The 20,777-nt window shown below is 36.5% G+C and overlaps 1 long non-coding RNA gene across 1 annotated transcript; it reads right to left on the reverse strand.

Annotated features, from left to right (window-relative positions):
- Positions 1–1,178: 1,178 nt before the first annotated feature.
- Positions 1,179–20,535, reverse strand: LOC127526674 (uncharacterized). Its single transcript, XR_007934106.1, has 2 exons — positions 20,191–20,535; positions 1,179–1,609 (listed from the first exon to the last, which is right to left on the reverse strand). It is a non-coding gene; the product is annotated as an uncharacterized LOC127526674 (long non-coding RNA).
- Positions 20,536–20,777: the final 242 nt, after the last annotated feature.

Raw genomic sequence — 20,777 nt, forward strand, 5'->3', positions numbered from 1 at the left:
CCTGCTTATCCATTACAGGGTCACGTGGAGCCAGTGATTATCCTGGCAACATTATGCACAAGGTTGTAAGCAATCATGGACAATATACTAGTCCATCGAAGGGCACATACCCACACTTGTAAATGGTCAACTCACGTGTGTAAAGCTCCACTTCAGTCAATACTTTGTGACGGAATGCTTGGCAAAAGGCAGGATATAAAACAGTTTTTGTCCCTGGAATCTGATGGAGTCCCATGGTCCAAAAACATAATGTTACAGTATTCATTGTAGACTTTACATTGGCTCAGTGTGAGTATGGGTAGTGGTCTGACTTATTGTGGGCTGCAGTCTAGTCCAGGACTGGTTCATACCTTGCACCCATCACTCACTGCCCACATAGGCTCCCTGTGGCCTTAAAGAGAAAAATGGCAGAAAATAGATGGATGGATAAACATATATTGTGGCAAAACAAGGCTTATCTTAGACACATCATGTTTTTTCATTTTTATACATTTAATATTTTACATGTATCACGTCATTCCCTCAGGAACTATTATTATGATTAATAGGCATGTCCGGGCCTCACTAGTACTTGGAAGGGAGACCATTTAGGAAAAAGCTTGGGGTGCTGCTGGAAGAAGTCTTGGTGAGGCCAGCAGGGGGCACTTACCCTGTGGTCTGAACGTAGATCCCAATGCCCCAGTGCAGTAAAAATGGTGCCGTCCTTTGGATGAGGCATAAAACCAAGTCCTGACTTTCTGTGGTCATAGAAGATCCCTGGGCATCCTTTGTAAAGAGTTGGATGTATTCTGATGTCCAGGATAAATTGCCCACCATGACCTAGTCATTCTGGCCACTAATCATCCTCTGTTTCTAATTGGCTATCTCTCTCACCACTTCACCATCTAATAGCTAATGTGTGGTAAGCATTGGTGCAAAAATGGCTCCTGTTGCATCATCCAGGTGGATGCTACACATTAGTGGTGGCTGAAGTGGCTCCCCACTCACTGAAGCGCTTTGAGTAGTGAGAAAACTGCTATATAAATGTAAAAATGTATTATTATTTGAATCATGCCACTCGAGATATTCTAAAGTGCGGTCACTTCAAAAATATTTAAATATTGGGAAATATTTGAAAATGCAAGCTCAACCAGTTCAACTTTTGCTAAAGTGCAATAAGATAATGGTGGGCACAAAAGCACTTTGTAATTCTCTTTTAATTTTTAATGCCCTGAAAATCTTTACATTTACTGACAAATGACAGAGTAAAAAAATGCAGGTATGGTGACCACCATATTTTTTTTCAATCATTTAACAATTTCTAAATCTTTAGAAATTGTTTGTATGGACGCATTAAACCAAGTCATCCTTAAAACTCCATCAAAAACAAATGTGATACTCCAAAATGATTTTGCCTGGTTTATATTTCTTTTCTGCTCAAGGTGCTACTGAAGAATGAAGGCCCAGAAAGTCATAGGAAGGGCACAAACTAAATGTCTTTGAAAGGAAGGTCTTATTTGCCAATATTCCTTGTAATGTTTTCATCAGTTTCTGCTGCCTTTTTCAGTATCTGGAACTGGACGTCATTCCAATGTTTGGTCTGCTCCATCTGTGATGAACTGGGTAGGTGCTACAGGAAATACAAAGAAAAGAAGTCGAATTCTCAAGTGCGTCTGTTCTTTATTTTATTTTGTTCAAACACAAGGCTACATCTTAAAAGCACGGCAGTCATTCATATATACTAAGACTACTGTGCTCATTGTTTGTATTCTGCTGAACCTGTAACAACAGGTTATACATTTATTCCCAGATATTATTTATTCATGGTTCTTGTATTTTCAAGATAACCTAAAGAATGACTTTACATTATTATCTTTGAATTTCAAAAGCAAAAAAATCATTACTCAGTGCATACAATATTAAACAAATATAAAAACAATAAAGTGCATAAAAGTGTGTAGAATGGCGCATGTTGATAACATATACTATTGATTGAGTAAAGTGAGTGCATAAAATATAAAATGTTGCATTAAATCAACATCAAAAATGAGTGTGTTGAATTATTAAAAAAAATATTTCATGTAGTAAATGTGAAAAAGTGAATGTGTGAAATTTCAATAAATGGGTACATGAAATTAAGCAATACATTTTCATTTCCAAGATGATATTTTCAATTTTAAAATTCCCAACGTGAATGTCATCTCAACAAATGAAATTATTTGGTTAATTTTATGTACCCATTTATTGAAGTGTTACACCCTCACTTTTAGATAGCAATTTCACACATGTTCTATGTTTATTTTGTGTATTAATATTTTGATAATTTAATGCACTTATTTACATTAATTTCATTTTTACATTAATATTAGAGGGCCTTTTTATTTTGTACTCACTTTTAGAAATTAAATTCATGCACCCGTTTTTTAATGTGCATTTCATACTTTTTTTTTTATTTTATCCACTTTTTAATATTAATTTCATACACCATCTCTTTGCAGTGATTTCTAATTATATCCTCTATTATAAATTCAAGTGCAGGCAATGTATTTTTTTAATTTATAAAAAAAATGCTTTACTTTAGTATACAACTAAACTAGTGGCAAATTAATATATATCATAATTGTGAAGAAGTAACTTTTATTTGAAAAATACTGAACTGAACTAGTATAATAAAGATGTGATTATGCCATTGTTTCTTATTAGACAAATTTAGACACCTTCTTAGCTGAATGCCACTAGATGGCAGTGATGAAATCTCACACATTTCAATATACCGATTTTAAAATAACAACACTCAATGTGTGTCCTAAACTGTGAATCACTGGAGTCACGATGAACGCAGTTTAGAATACTGAAAGCAACTGCATATATTCTATATCTCATGGATGTACTGTATGCATTTTTTGCACAAAATGCATTCCCATTTAAAAAAATGCCTGAAAATTTTAGAAATAGGCAGTCATATTTTGTCAAAAGGTTTGTTCCATTTCATCTACTATCTTGGTGATATCACTGTTAGGAGAAAAAAAAAAAACAATGCCATGAGGCAGTGAATAGTGAGAGCTAAATAACATAACTTGTCTGCATTAGATAAATCAGCCTTTGGAATGAGAATAAAAAGCCATTATTTGTCCACTGTTGTACTGTATATATATGCATTTCCATGTGCTTACCTATGGCAGCAAGCTATCTTATGCATAACTAGATACCAGCCATTATGCTGGTGTAACGTTCACATGGTTTTGAAGCTATTATCTGGGGTTGCTCGAATCTGATTTTTTTAAGGCAGATACAGAGTTTTTTTTTTTTCTTTATCCCTTCAAAAAACATTTTACACTAAATTCCTGCATAACCAGACAAACAGAAGTCGCATGTCCTGTTTTAAAGTGTATTTTTATAATTAAAATATAGACCACAGGTGTTAACGGTTCATTTTTTTATTAACAAAGTGAAAGGCTACAGGCTTATTGTTCTGTGATCATAAAATACTGAAATAAATCAAATTTCCTTAAAATACATACTTTAACTAATAAAATATGTACAAAAATATTTATCTATAACACATATTGCATAAAAGAAAATACTATAAAATGCTTCTCATAATTACAAGCTATCATATTGTTTATTTTTTTTTCTGTAAGGTACCTGTCTGAAACAAGGCTTAATTAAAAAAAGTAGTTTTCACCATTTCTCTAACAAAAAAAGATTATATATATATATATATATATATATAATCTCACACAATCAATCAACTGATACTGGCACTTAAACACTCCTTAAATGTAAATATACTTGCACTTATACATTTTAATCATTTTAAATCATTAATTGCACTACAGCTTTTTGCTGTTAAAATATACATTTACTATATTTATACAGGTGTATTTTTTTCTTCAGTGTATCAAATAGATATTCGTAATTCTTGTGGTGTATTTATAAAATATTCAGTAGTACTTGTTTCTTACCAAAACTTATGCTGTATGACACACAGCAACAAATAATAAACACAGTACAAATCTTTAAAAAAAAAAGCCCCTTTTTTTAAAAAAAAACTAAGCAGCAACTTCAAAATCGTCAGATTTCAATGTTGGCTGATCGATCGGAGCATCCCTGTTATTATGCTCATTAGTCAAATGCTGTGAAAATGGTTCAAGTAGGTTGTAGTTTGTTATCACTACAATACTCTATTGATCTGTTAGCTTGTCACCCCCAAGAATTGGTACTTTGTTTTCCTTCCTTCACATTATGAATAATAATAATATGCACTGCCAAAAGTGAAGCAACAGCCGATATCATTAATTAATACAAGAAAACCCGCTGAAATTTAATACAGCATGCAGGGCCTGGCAATGGAAATATTTGAATTCTAACTGTACTGCCCTGTTAGACTGATGCCTGCTAGGCTTATCTCTTTGACCTGAGGTTGGTAAAGGGTCATTGTTCCTCTGTGTATTGTAAAAGGTCAATAAGGGAAGTTGATATCACAAAGGTCATCCACAAAAATAAATGCATTTGAAAAGCACAGATGGAGTACACTCCAAGTATCCAGATGCCTTCAATACTTGCTTGCAACAATAAGCATGGTGACCCAATCACACCATAGCTGTGACAAACCCATTTCATGTCAGCAGTAAACTAGTTGCTGTATGGGATGAGTGTTTTGAGAAGAAAAGAGACACTTAGTAAGAAATGGTATGTAGGGCAGAATGCAAGGGCGAGGATTTAGAATGTAGGCAGATAGGAAATCTTAGTGAAATGGATTGGGTGCTGCACTCAATAACAACATGGAAAAGGAAGAGTACAAAAATACATAGTAAGAATGGCACAGGATACATATTTTCATGATGGGGAAGCAACAGTTAATGCTGTGGTTGGCAACTAAAAAAATGGTTGAAAAAAGTGAAGAGGGTGATAATAAGGTGTTTTAATTCAAGATTTCTGTTAGTGAATAATGGATGAAGAAATCTAAGTCTTAGCACCACAATTTGGTCAAGGTAATGAAGAGGAAGATAGCTTTTTTTGTTACAGACTGTTGTTGGCAAAGACCTCAGTTTCTATAGGGGTGAAGCAGAGTAGTAGAAAAGAGTTGTTCTGTCAAAAGGATGACTTATGCAATATAATTTTTGTTTAAATGATGCAACGCTTCAGTATAAGCAGAAGTATAAGGCAGTTTTATTTATTAAAAAAGTTTTTTTTTTTTTAATTGCAAATGATACACCTATAAATAACAAATAACTAAAAGGTCATAAGTGGAAATGATAGGTCAACAATAAGGAAGCAGATAACATAAACTGAGCAATACTACTGGGGTGACTATATTTTAGGTGTGCCCGCAAATTGGTTATATTTGACAATTTGGATAGAAAATGGATAGCTGGACATTTGCTCCCATGTTCATTAGATCCAGAGAATATATACAAAGACTTACATACAGACTTAATAGGACTTAGTAAGAGGTTTTAATAAGCAAGTCATCCGGCTCTCTATAATTCAAACTCCTTCACTGAACTGTATAAAACTACAAATTAAAACAGTTGCCACACAGATTATTGATCTCATTATTGCACAAATCATTTGTTTTTAATTGTGGATCACATCATAATAGTAGAAAAGAGCAAGAGCAAGCCTTATTAAGTTAAACCAAGCAGGAGTTATATACAGTAATCCCTCACTTATCGCGGGAGATAGGTTCCAAGGCCGACCGCGATAACTGAATTTCCGCGAAGTAGGGACACCATATTTATTTAATTATTTAACGTGTATTTGGACGTTTTTAAACCCTCCCTGTATTGTTTACAACCAACCATTTACTCTATTAATAACAGGGACAACTGCTAAGCAATATGAAATCGGTAGATAAGTTTACACTTACTGTATAGCGAAGTACACGTAGCTATATATGACGTGATGATGGTGATGAATATGCTGCTCAGTAAAAATGATGACGATGAAGGTGATAATCCCCTGAATGCAGTAGCAAGAGCACGTTTATGCTGAATGAGTGAGATGAGACTTCCTGGTTAATGCAGCACTCCGTCGCTGAGCCAATCAGCAGCACACAGGAACTTAATTGCGTGCTCTGATTGGGTAGCTTCTCAGCCATCCGCCAATAGCATCTCTTGTATGAAATCAACTGGGCAAACCAACTGAGGAAGCAAGTAAAAAGACCCATTGTCTGCAGAAACCCGCGAAGCAGCGAAAAATCCACGTTATATATTTAGATATGCTTACATATAAAATCCGCAAAGTCGTGAATACGCGAAAAGTAAACCGTGAAGTAGCGAGGGATTGCTGTATATATATATATATATATATATATATATATATATATATATATATATATTTTGAGGAATAAGGTAAAATGTTTTGAAATGTTGTTCACTTTCATGACCTAGACTGGATACTGAAGTGGAAAGATGGTATGCAGGAAAGCTCTGAAAAAAAGAAGTTGATGGCTGGGGACAAAATCATTATTCAACTGTGGTAGCAGTGTTAGAAGGTCGTAAATGTGACCTTTGCCATGTAGTAGCTGTATAGTTATATACTTTTAATTGGGTTGTTTTTGGAGAAAGCACAGAAGTTTTGATGAATATGGATGGAAGTGAAGAATCCATGGTGGTAGTAAGGTTGAGATACTGTATGCATGAAAATACTTGTGGAAGCTGTCCTCCATTTTGAATTCTAAAGGAATATCCCTGTCATGAAGAAAAAAATCTCTCTCTGTAAGCAATCTTATGGGAGTAAGTCCTAATAGTCAGATTTCAGAGAAAGGAGACATATGCAAGCTGGTTTTGATTTGTGGAGCCAAAGATCTTGCATGACTGGGCGAAAATGTGGAGAGAGAATGAGGCCAAGAGGGATGCATAAGATCACATAAATGAATCAGTAGTAGGCGGTATGCCCAAAAATCCATATCATGGTAGGATTAAAGATTCACATAATTTCAACAGATACAGGTATTTGTATCTATATATTAGAAATGCTCTAATTGATTGCCTGTCCGATTTTCACTACAAAAGACTATCGGTGAATTGGCCGATCACAAAAAAACGATCTCTTTTGCCACTACTTTTCTAAGCTTTATGGTAATTAGCTGCACTGCTCCTTAATGCAAGGTAATACAGTAGTTTAGCCAGCAGACATCTTTTTTTTCCCTTGAACTTCCTGTAGTGTAAACAAAGAGCAGTAAGTTGAAGCATGTTTTTCAAGAGAGCAAGGGATGATTGGAATATTAACCTTTATGTTAAACAAAGTGGAGTAACAAACTGAGAAAAAGAAATCAGAAATGTTGTCTTGTGAAGTGAGACAAATGGCAAGAAAAGCTACTTGAATTAATTCAGACCTTTTTATTTTGTCCTTTAATTAAAATGGGACACCATTTGTTTTAGTTTGGATCGCTTCTAGTAAACAACAGGCTTGTTAGCTTAACAGCAAAATGTGTCTTTTACTTGTAAATTTACTAAGCTTGTTAGTCTTGTGTCTTCTTCATAAACACCTTATGAACATTTGATACATTTGTATCTTTTTGAAAGAGTTGTACTGTGTTTCTATATTTGTACTCGTCATACACTATAAGTTTTGGCAAGAACCAAGTACTGCATTATTAAAGTGTTGTTCCATATTTATAATTACACCTCAAGAATTATGAATGTCTATCTGGCACACTGAAGAAAACAAAACACCTGAATAAATAGAGTAAATGTATATTTTAACAACACAAAAAGCTGTAATCCAATTAATGATTAAAAATGATTAAAAACCTAGAAAGGCGTGTATATTTACATTTAAGATGTGTTTAATTGCCAATATCAATTAATTGATTTTGTGTACAGTATATACATATTTCTTGTTTTTTTGTTAGAGAAATGGACAGCACTACTTTTTAAATTAAACTTTATTTCAGATAGGTAAATTACAAAACAAAACCCAATATGACAGCTTGTAATTATGAGAAGCATTTTATTTTCCTTTATGCCTTACATATTATGTACAAATATTTTTGTACATATTTTCAGTTAAAGTATGTATTTTAATTAAATTGTATTTCTTTTAGTATTTTTATATTGACTGAAAAAATAGCCAATAGAATGTAATTTTTTTAATAAAAAAATGAACAGTTAATACTTGTCTATATTTATAGAAATACCAAAATTAACACTTTAATATAGGACATAAGGCTTCTATGCACCTGGTTATGGAAGAGCTTAGTGTAAAGTTTTATTAAAGGGATAAAGAAAAAAAAATCTGAATCAGTATTGGAATTGGCTGATCCAGCAACGTGAAATCTGTGATTGGTATCAGCCTTAAAAACCCTGATCAGAATGTCCCTATATTATATACATAAACAAATATATACTGAATATATATATATATATATATATATATATATATATATATATATATATATATATATATATATATATATATATATATATATACACACACACACATACAGTATATACATATGCATATACATACACACATAGTATCCACTTTTCAGAATGAAATGTATTTTTTAATAAATAAAACATGAATAATTAACTGTGCACACTGATGCGCCTCTTATCTGTCAAAACAGCTGCTAAAGTTCTTGTACTCAAATGGATCTGATAGCAGGCATTCACCTCGCCAGCTTGAACTGATAAAAGGTCAGCTTTCTTCTCACACACTCACAGCGCTGTTAAGCAAATACAGAACAAGGTACAGCTTTTTCCTATTCTCCCTCCGTGTTCCAAATTGCTGACATTAAACACACGTTACATTGTCAAATGCACATAGACCGAGCTAGCTTTGACTCTCCAATCAGGTTGAACTCCACATTACTCTGTGAAATATTTTTAAAGGGCTAGGCTCACTAGTTACACATGGTTCACATACAAGTCCAACCAGAAATACACTACCTTTAAGACACCAATTCACTAACATAAAATCATATTTTTTATTTGCATACTCATACTTGCACACCTTGTGCATGATATGTTTTATGGTTAAATGTGTTTTCACTAATTTTTAGTATGCCAGTAAAACATTTATTTTGAAATCCATAAAAGAAAATGAATTTTAATTATTCTGGATCAACTGTTTTAATGTATTTCAAGGGATGCCACAAGACTGTGTCAAGTGATCCACTGTACCTTGCAAAAAGTATTTATATGTTGCTTCAGTTTCAGCTTTTCATGCTCAAAAAGTAAAAAAAAAAAAACAAGTATGTAATATATTAATTAATTTCAGAGTTGTACACAGCTTGGCTCACTTGTATAGTGCCAGTAAAATAGATTACTTGTAAAAGTAACAGACCCCACAAGTTAATATTTGATTACTTGGTTCTAGCTCTATCCTTGGTTTTGATGTACATCATTTTGATGGAATTATTGTCATCTGAATAAAAACTGCAGCCATCTGCCCTTCTTGAACTGCTGATGGCAAAACCACATTGGCCAAGAGAAAGTTGCATTTAATACAAGTTGTCTCCATACAGATGCTTAAGGGTTAATGAGTCTCTAGCCAAGCTTATAATATACTGGTTTGCTGAACAGTCTACAAAATGGACAGCAATTTACAGTGTATCAATTGAGAAGCTTTTAACGAGCCTTTAACAAGTAGGCAGATTGATAAAAGAAACATGGGCCTGTCTGAGAAATGTCGCTCAAGGGAGACAATGTGCCACTAGACAGCAGTATGACGAAGCATACAATGACAGATGAAAAGCTGTTTATGAACACTTCTTGTAAATGTGTTATTCCTTACTTTTATTTCTGTTGTCACCCAGTCATAGAACATAGCCAGTAACTTGCAAAAAGTATAGCAGAAGAAGTATGGTGAGTGACAGCTGCTGAGCTAATTATTTGAATGTATTTTTCACAAATAGGTTTAGATTAGTTTATTATCATTCTTGATTGCTAGTTATGAACCAATTCATTACCAGATAGTGCTGCAATAGCTATAAGCCACTGGGGAATGTCTGGCTGGCAAAAATGCCACATTTAATTCAGCCAACATCATTAGAGGTAGCATGCAAGAGTCAGGAGTCTCCAGAGAGAAACCATAATGAAAATGCAATCAATACGTTCAAACGGTAACTCTGAGATTTTTTTTTTTAATGAACATGTTTGTTTCTGACGAAAATACAAAGCGCTGATTTACTCAGCATGATGGAAAAGTCATTAATTAAAGGCGGCTAAGTGTTCCCTGTCTATTTGCATAAATTTACATGCAACCTCTGAGCAAATAATTAACAGTGGTTGTAATGCACATCTTTTTACGATAATGAACAGCCAGATGTGGCTGACGCCTTCAATCACAACCATTCACTGAACACACAAACAAGTGTTGATATAAATAAGACTAAAGCAATAAAAATGCATACAGTGCAACCATTTACGGATAAGCTTGATGCTAATGGCTTTGTCACAGAGTTTGTACTTCTTTGATTTTGAGCTACCACCTTCATGCCAGCGGCATCATTTATTATGTAGTCATGGTCCCTGCTGTATGCAGGAATTCCAGATATGGAAAAAGAGTGTGAGGCCTCCAAAATAAGTCATAATTGCAAGTGAGAACCTTCAATGGCCAGCACAGAAGTAGTTTGCCAGTTCACACTGGCCCTAAAAATGGGGAACTGATTTAAAAAGTTCATAATACAAAGAAAGTACCAAACATAAAAAAAAAATTCTTGCAAGGGAGAGAGACTGTAAACTCTCTGGCTTTTAGAGACTACCCAAACAAAGAATATTTTTAAATTTAGAGTTTATGTTCTAAAAATGAGAAAAGAGCAAAACATGTAAAAAAGGTCAAATAAAGATTTGTCTAAAAGTCAATCCAAAGCAAACAATATGATAGCAAATCTAAGCAAGACAAAAATCAAATAACCAGAAGGATCACAGCAATACTTACAATAACTCCAGAGAACTTTCAACTGACAACCTGAGAGAAGATGCCTCATGCACCATAACATAAAAGTGGGAAGTGGTCCCCCAGGTGTAATGTCACAGTAGCCCACAGAACATAAGGCACATATATAAACTTAAAGACACAGTACATAAATACTAAATAATGAAAAACATAACAAATTGCATAAAAACCATGAAAAATTATTTAAAAATAACAAAAACAGACATAAGGCAGGGGATAAACTTTGGGAAAATAGAACAGTTTCACTGTTCTAAAAGATTAGCCTCCATATTATTGGTCCCTGCATGCTCAACCACACCTGTGGCCTCATGTATAAACGGTGCGTACGCACAGAAATGTTGCGTACGAACTTTTCCACGCTCAAATTGCGATGTATAAAACCTAAACTTGGCGTAAAGCCACGCACATTTCCACGGTACCTTATACCCTGGCGTACGCAATTTCTCCGCTCGGTTTTGCAGACTGGTGGCACCCAGCGTCAAAGCAGTGCTACTGTTCCTGTGTGGTTACCCTTTCTTTCTTAGACCCACATTCCTGACGCGGCTTTATAAATACACTGAAATTAACTGCATATTGTTTATTAGTGTAATGCATCTGATTGTAATTAACCTGTAGCAATATAATGGTCCAGGGAATAGCCATAGTATTCCAAATACCATAACTGCTTTAGCGTTGTTACTCTCACTACATCTTGTTCTTCTTTCAGCTGCTCCCGTTAAGGGTTACCACAGCAGATCATCTTTTTCCATATTACTCTCACTGCACCACTCGGAGTATTTATATCACTGTATCTGAGTGGAGAATCACAGCAGCAGCTGATCGGAAAGAGAATTATCGGTATACAGTTTCAAGCACACACTACCTCAGCCACGGCAAAACGCGTCAAAGCCTTTCCTGTACGGACCTTGCGTTTCAGAAACAGTTTCATCCCAAGAACTATAAACGCACTCAATCAAGTGCTCCTTGTAGAACTGTTTGTACTTATAAGTACAATTACCCCACTGTAAACGTGCACTACAGTTATAATATTGCACAACCTGTGCCACTTTATAAAGCACTTATGATGAAGATATCATTTTTAAGATGAAATGCAGCAAAATATGTTGCTTATAGTATACAGATAAAACTTTAACTTCATTTAAATAATCAGTATTGTTAATAATTAAACATGTGAGGACACGGTGCCGCAGCGCTAGCTAGTTCATGGATAGCTCCTGCCTTGCGCTGTATTATTGCTGGTGCTGATGCGACACTGGAAGGATAGACGGATAGAATAATTAAACATGTACTATGAAGATATTTCAATGTTCCTTAAAGGTTTTGAAGAATCGGCGTTCTAAGCTTACAGATGGCTTAACGTCTATTACAGAGCTGATTGTGTGGTGATTGGGTATTTGGAGAAAGAAAAGTAAGGACAGGAATTGGAGGTTAGTATGTTTGAAAGAGACAGTACTTCTGTAATAAATTACTTCATTGAAGGTCGCGCATGGTGCAGCAAGCCTCTTGCGTGAGATATGAACAATCACTGCGCCACAGTGTTCCCATGTTTAATAACATGCTTTCATTCCTATCATCATGAAAAAGATATCACGTATACATCTCAGTATTTTAATTATTCAGAGAGCTATAATATCACGAATGTAATGGATTCTGTGTCCTGTCGGAGAAAGAGAAAGAACGGAAGCACGTAGTGATTCACACACATAGAGCACATAGAAGATCAAACACAGAACAAAGCATTTAACGTGCTACTTTAGTTACGATGGGATTTGAGAAACTAGTAAAATAAACAATTTTAAGATGAAGTTTATGATGTTCTACTTTAATGACAAAATAAACTACGTGATTAAAGTGGAAATTTCGAGATTAAAGTTGACATTTCGTGCTTTTTTCCCCACTGCGTGCCTATTTTTTTTCTCTGTACCCTAATAAGCTTTCATATGACACTCAGACGGTCCGCTACGAGTCGCCTTTTCACGCCGACTTTGATATGTGACAACTTCTTTTTATTTCGGGCACTGTGCGACTTTGTGAACTTGAGCTTTCGAGTTTCTCCGACACTATGTCACTCGATCAACTTTCTTTTGTTGATTATACCACTGTTTAAACCAACAAATAGTATGTTTTTCCTTTGCCTCCACTTGGTATTCGCTGAAATTCTTATATTTTTCCCCCGTGCTTTTCCCATTGTCTTTTCACAGATGGCTATTTATATCGATTTGCATATTCAAAGAGGCATAATTCTGGGAGGAGTTGGGGCGGGACAGAAGGCGCATGCATGTGCGTTACTTTTCACGCTGATCGGGATTTATGCAGTGGAAGAACGTGAAAGTTTGCGTACGCACAGATTCTTGCATCTGGATTTTTCTGCGCGTACGCACATTCACGCTTTTGTGCTTACGCCATGTTATAGTGTGAGTTCTACGCACGGCATTATACATGAGGCCCCAGGTCTATGGATGGCACATTTAACAGTGCCACAACTGTTCCAGTGGAAAGTGACGCTCAATTCAGAATCAGTTCAACTATTTTAAAAATATAAGGTTTTAAATGCATTTCTTTTTATAAAGCCAAGCAAACAGGCTTTGCTTAATTTAGTCATGCTGTAAAATTTCTTTTGCTTAGACTTAAAACTTAATTCACTATATGCCACTTTTCTAAACTAACTAGCACACACTAAAGTCAGCATTTGTAACTTAAAGCATTACCGATAGTTTGCAAATAACGTAAGATTTTCAGTTTTATTGAAATATCCATCCATCTTCTAAACAACTTCCTTAACACAATTTAAGGTTGGGAGGGGCCAGAACAAATCCCAAAAACTCCTGGAGGCAATTCAGGAGCTAATCGCTGATGGAATGCCAGTCCGATAACTCAGAATTAGCGCCACTTAAGTTGACATGTAGTACCTGGAGAAAAAACCTGTCCAGAAATGGGATAAATATATAAATTCCATGAATACAATGACAAAGTATGGGATTAAAACTTAGAATCCTGACTTTGTGAGACAGCGGTGCTAACATTTGCATATCATCCTGCACTACTTTGCAAATGTATTCCAAAAATAGACTTTTTTCTCAGCAATATCTAACTTACTTGCAACATTGCATAACCCCCACACAGTTAATGGCAGGTAGAGAATGCACAATCAATCTCTTTCCTTCTAAAGGATCGATTGCTTCATAAAAAATCTTCTCTCTTGCACAGCTAACGATGTCAAAGGTATATTTTGCTCTGCAAGAAGATTCAATGGTTTCTTTTGGTTCTTTATTTGCATTTTTGGACCAAGCTTGACTACAAAAATTGCCTAATTAATAGAGATTCACTGGATATATAAAAAATCATCTTAGGCTTTTTATTGCAACATAAGTACAGCAGACTTAACAACTTTATGCAAAATTAAATAAAAGGAAATATGGTGAGTCTGCTGTCACTACAATAAACTACACTAAGAGGTCAAGGTATGTACTGGTGCAGTGTAGACTCCAATAGGCAGGATTAGGGATATTATTTTCCAAGTCTAATATTAGAATTGATAAAATGATCTACGAGTTTATCAGTGTTTCCTGTTTGATGCTTTTTTTTATTAATAAACTAGAATATGAAGAGAAACGTATGTCACTAAGAACAGCAGTGACACTTCGATTAGATTATACTTTTTGTCCCAAAGGGAAACTGAAATTTGACTTAAGTGCCACTGCTATCCATTAAACTGTATAGTTTGTCACATTCTAGTGAGGATATCTCAATTTATATACACATATTTATGCAGGGTTTACTCTAAGAAACCTTGTGCATCTAGATCTGGGTTTGAAAGTAATTTAAAGACACCTTTAAAGATGTAACTTTCAAAAGATCAACATCACTAGCATGGTTGATTAAGCAACACCTCATTTTGAGAATGACCAACTCCTGTTGAGATGGACCAGGATCCCAGAGAATCAATTAAAAAGTCAATTTAAATTAAAGCACAAGAAAGTTGCTAGAATGAAAATGAAAGTCTGTAGCCACTGTACCCCTCCAGCATCTGAACGTGACATCCCTGAGGGCGACAACAGATGGTTATGTAACTAGAAGGAGGAGAAACCCATTTGCAGAAGCTGGTCCCAAACAGAATCACCTGTCACTGCTGTCCCAAGTCCTGTGGTTTGAGGACAGGCCAACTAAGGTCACACATATAACCTTGATGGGTATCACCTTGATTCTGTGTGACTGTTGAAAGAAAGAGTGAGGTCTAGCTAGACTGGATGTAAATCAATACATGTAAAGCACAGCTAAGAAGCTCATTGGATTTTAATCATCTAGCAATAAGTTACAGCTAATATGTATTCAGGTATGGCAGCAAACTAAAACCTTGCTGTGGTGTGTGGTTTAAGTCTTTAAACCTATGATCATGGCAGCACTGTGGCTCATCACTAAAGCTACCTACTAGAAGCCAAACAATATATTTTGTAAAATTATGCCTAAGTCTATTAAAATATTCATAGAGACAAAAATGTCTGATCCTAAGAAAGTGAGACAAGTCTCGTCTGTACACAGCAGGGCTCCTGAAGATGGTGAATTTATAAAGAAGCACACATTCTGGATCTTTCCTACATCCCTGTACTTGCACTAGAACACCTTTAGTATAAAAGCAGAGTTTTTACAAAAGAATCTTATGGTATAGAAAGAATTATCCTCATTCTGAGGCAGGTTATTGCTGTGCAAAAGTTTTAGGCAGGTGTGAAAAAATGCTGTAAACAAAGAATGCTTTCAGAAATATAAATAATGATTGTTTATTGTTATCAATTTACAAAATGCAAAGTGAGCGAACAAAGGAAAAATCTAAATCAAATCAATATTTGGTGTTACTACCTTTTGCCTTCTAACCAGCATCAATTCTTATAGGTACACTTGCACAAAGTCAGGGATTTTGCAGGATTATAGTCAGGTGTATGATCAACCAATTATACCAAACAGGTGCTAATGATCATCAATGTCACACGTAGGTTGAAACACAGTCATTAACTGAAACAGAAACAGCTGTGTAGGAGGCTTAAAACTGGGTGAGGAACAGCCAAACTCTGCTACCAAGGTGAGGTTGTGGAAGACAGTTTCATGTCATGGCAAGATTGAGCACAGCAACAAGACACAAGGTAGTTATACTGCATCAGCAAGGTCTCTCCCAGAAAAAGATTTCAAAGCAGACTGGGGTTTCAAGATGTGCTGTTCAAGCTCTTTTGAAGAAGCACAAAGAAACGGGCAACGTTGAGGATCGTAAACGCAGTGGTCAGCCAAGGAAACTTAGTGCAGCAGATGAAAGACACATCAAGCTTATTACCCTTCGAAATCGGAAGATGTCCAGCAGTGCCATCAGCTCAGAACTGGCAGAAACCAGTGGGACCCAGGTACACCCATCTACTGTCCGGAGAAGTCTGGCCAGAAGTGATCTTCATGGAAGAGTTGCAGCCAAAAAGCCATACCTCCGATGTGGAAACAAGGCCAAGCGACTCAAGTATGCATGAAAACATAGGAACTGGGTTGCAGAAAAATGGCAGCAGGTGCTCTGGACTGATGAGTCAAAATTTGAAATATTTGGCTGTAGCAGAAGGCAGTTTGTTCGTCGAAGGGCTGGAGAGCGGTACAATAATGAGTGTCTGCAGGCAACAGTGAAGCATGGTGGAGGTTCCTTGAACGTATGGGGCTGCATTTCTGCAAATGGAGTTGGAGATTTGGTCAGGATTAATGGGGTTCTCAATGCTGAGAAATACTGGCAGATACTTATCCATCATGCAATACCTTCAGGGAGGCATATGATTGGCCCCAAATTTATTCTGCAGCAGGACAACGACCCCAAACATACAGCCAAAGTCATTAAGAACTATCTTCAGCGTAAAGAAGAACAAGAAGTCCTGGAAGTGATGGTATGGCCCCCACAGAGCCCTGAACTCAACATCATCGAGTGTGTCTGGGATTACATGAAGAGACAGAAGGATGTGAGGAAGCCTACATCCACAGAAGATCTGTGGTTAGTTCTCCAAGATGTTTGGAACAACCTACCAGCCGAGTTCCTTCAAGAATTGTGTGCAAGTGTACCTAGAAGAATTGATGCTGTTTTGAAGGCAAAGGGTGGTCACACCAAATATTGATTTGATTTAGATTACTCTTTTGTTCATTCACTGCATTTTGTTGATTGATGAAAATAAATGATTAACACTTCCATTTTTGAAAGCATTCTTTGTTTATAGCATTTTTTCACACCTGCCTAAAACTTCTGCACAGTACTGTATATATTAGCCATTTTTAATGAGGATTTAAGAAAATATAAGGTAGCTGAATTAAAAATCAGTTGCAGTTTGCTTCATCTGATTTGTACATTGTGATACAAAAATAAATAGTTTAGTTAAAAACAGGGTAAACTCTGAAGAAAAAACTGGGACAAGCAGCAATTAGGGAAGCAGCTATTTTACATATGTCATTATGGCTCACTGCCAGCTTTTGTATGGAGGTTAATGGAGGAGGAGAATCTTTTAGAATAAAAATGAACATGGAGGACTCTTAACCAAGTGGAAAGCATGTGCATTGTACAGTAAGTACAAGTAAATAGACAGGGAAAAACAAAGGGAGAATAAAAAAAGTAGAAGCCAAAAAACAAAATGTTAACTCTCCACTGGGCCTCTTCTAAAATACAGTGTTGTCCTTGTGTATTGAGTGGGTGACCTGCCCACCTCCCATCAGTACTCATCCACAATTCGCCAAGTCTATTTCACGCTCTCCTTAACTGCTTTGGCTTTCTTTCCTACCAGCTCCTCCCATGTCCTTGTCCTAACTCACCTCCCGACTCTGGCTCAGTTTGCTACAAGAAGGACAAGACACTTTAAACCCACCATGGAGCTATTCTGGATGCTATTTCTGGGGTCAATGCTGGGTTCATGCCCTGGGGCAACCTAGTCACAATACCCTCTGGCCATGCATCCATGATAGTTTCTACACCACCTGCCCTCTATCCATAGTGTTTGGTAACTGCCAACTGGCATATCAGGAAACTAATGTATGCATCCTCCTGATCGGCCATGGCTCCTCTTGGGTATTCTGGGGAATGCTTCATAGTGTCAAGGCTTACAACTCACTGGAAACCTGTTTCCTCCATCTGGCCTTTATTGGAGTTATCAACACCTTGACTGTGAGTTTTTCTCATTTTCTGTAAGGCCGGCTCTCCCCTGTCCTTTAGTGCCAAAATCCACATGAGCTATAATTATGGACAGCACAATGGAAGTGTTTAGTGTTTCTGCTTCTCAGGGGTTTGGATTAAAATCATTGCCTCACCATTGTCTGTACGCAGCTTGCACATTCTCTCAAATTGGATGTGGGTTTCCTGGGTGTTGCAGTTTCTCCTCACATCTTAAAGATATGCTGATTAACCTAATTTGTGACTCTGAACTGATCCCATGGAAACATGCAGCAGTTGGGACCCTTCTTTTGCTCAGTTACTTCCATGATAGGCACTGGCTAATCACAATTTTGAATTGGATTAAGAGGGTTTGATGTTTTGGGGATGGGGATGTGAGAGAAAGAGAGCTTACTGCTGTGTAATAAAGCACCCTCCCAGTCGCAGCTCATAAGTCAGAAGCCCAGTTGTTCACTTGAAGGGAGAAAAAAAACTCCCTTTAGCTGAACTGAATGTGCTGCCGCTTACTGATGTGGAGGCCCCAACCGGAGTCTTCATGTGACAACATGAAATGGATGGGGTGATATCTTTTCAGTGACAGATATTATTTCCTTTTCAACAAAACTAAAGCATTTGTGTCTGCATATGACAATGGTCAGAGAGAAATGTGATTATGAAATTTAAGCTTTACAATTAAATGTGTGCCCATCTTTTTAAAACAATCTGAACACAGCAGTGGCTCTGTCAAGACCCAGGTAACACGCTGTAGCTGCTAGTTTTCTTTCTAACAACTTTTTCTGATTGAGCTGATTATTTAACCTTTTTCTGCTCCTACAATGCTGCCATAAATGCAAAAAGTGCAATGCACACAGTGGTATAAAACATATTTAAAAAATCTGTACATTTCCTTTAGAGTTCACGCCCATTGACGTTGTTGTTAATTATCTTCCAAATAATTGCTTTTTCCTAGTCAAAGTATTTGTTAATCTGTACTATGCAAGTTTGTATTTATTAATTTTGTTTATATTTTTGTACTTCATTTTATTTAATATTTTGATTACACTTTGCTCTTAACGTATTTTGTAATTATATTTTAAAATTTTAATGATATTTATTTTATATGTGGCACTTTGAGCTACATATCTAATATAAAAGTCTGCTATTGAAATAAATGTTGTTGACTTTTAGCGTTTGCAATTTAAAAAGAGATCAAGGGTGAGCTGACAGAGGTGCATGTGACATTGAATGTAAAAGAAGTACTGATCCAGCATTGCAAACCAGTTGCTTTAACTGAATGATGAGTGACTGACGAACGATGAAGTAATTGTCAAATACTTGTACTACAAATTTTCTGCTGGATTAGGCTCACATAACAGCAGATCACCTACACGAAGTGCTCTGTTGGTACACTTTTAGCCACAGGCTTTTCTGCCCACTGCTATCAGGCAATTCAATGCTTCCTCCTGATGAATTCATTAAGTTCCTTTTGAAATATCTGCACAATATACATCTATTTATTTATCGATTGGTTGGCTGCATTATTTGTCCTACGAATATGTACTTTTGTTTGTTATGTTTCTGCTGCTGTATGCATCTGAATTTCCCCATGGGATCATAAAGTGATCTATCTAATCTAGATTGTTAATTATTCTGGGGGTTCAATTAAAAACATGAATTGAAATCCGATTAATGAGCTGGAAGGAATTAAATCTTCAGTTTGTATTTTGATCTAGTAATCCAAGGAGTGTTCTTGCACAACTTGGGGAACTTTTTAATTGCGCTATTTTTTGCCACGGTAGATGGCAGCAAAGACTTTATATGTTTATTCAGCCTGTTATCTTTCAAAAACAGTTTAGCACAAGAAATTTTGTAAAGTACAGAAGCCCGTGCTTTTAAGCAGCAGAAACGGGTCTTGACCCATTATTTTTTAATCACTGAAGCGCATGAAAAGACCCATGGTTGTTAATCAGATTCTGGACCGTTGCATGTAAAAGACGCCGTGCTTTTGACCGATCGATTTATAGAGAATAAAGCTACCCCGTCATACCCTACACAAACACAGCTCTCTGAAAGAAAAGAAACCGGACGCCGCCTGCATGTATCCTTTCATAAAAAGCAGCTGCGTGTATGATCGGTCAAATGCGGGGGCTAACCTTCAAAATGTTCTTTCTGCGCTCCTCGCTGGCGTCACTAATCATCCAGAAGCCTGCCACAACGCCGGCGGCGCCCAGGATGATACCGACGTGAAAAATCCTGCGACTGCTCATAGCATCAGCATGGAACGAGCATCAGACACCTGCAAAAAAACAAAACGAAAGCCGCACGCTGTCGCCGTCTCCTCTTGTGCTCATGCGCAGCTGACCCAGCGTTGATGTGGTTACAGTTTCGTACTTTGTGGTGTATTACCGCCCTCTGCAGTTTGGAGGGTGACAGCGTCTTCGTGAAAATGTCTTGTGGACCCGTTTGGTTACGTGAGCTGTGCCAGCGTGCAGCGATGTTAGAAACTTTACGGGTTCTTTCGCCGGGTTTAAGGTGCGTTGAGAGCGCGAGAATTGTGTTTAATTATGGGTTACTGAACGTCCTGAAGGCAGCGAGAACATATGTAAAGTAAAATGTGAGCAGCTTTCTTGTCCGAGGTCAGAAACAGGAGAAAGTAGGGCGAAAATGACACCTTTTATTGGCTAACTAAATAGATTACAAATGCAAGCTTTCGACGCAGCTAAGGCCCCTTCATCAGGCA

Source organism: Erpetoichthys calabaricus, chromosome 1 (genome assembly GCF_900747795.2).
Source record: "Erpetoichthys calabaricus chromosome 1, fErpCal1.3, whole genome shotgun sequence".
Taxonomy (NCBI): Eukaryota; Metazoa; Chordata; class Cladistia; order Polypteriformes; family Polypteridae; genus Erpetoichthys; species Erpetoichthys calabaricus.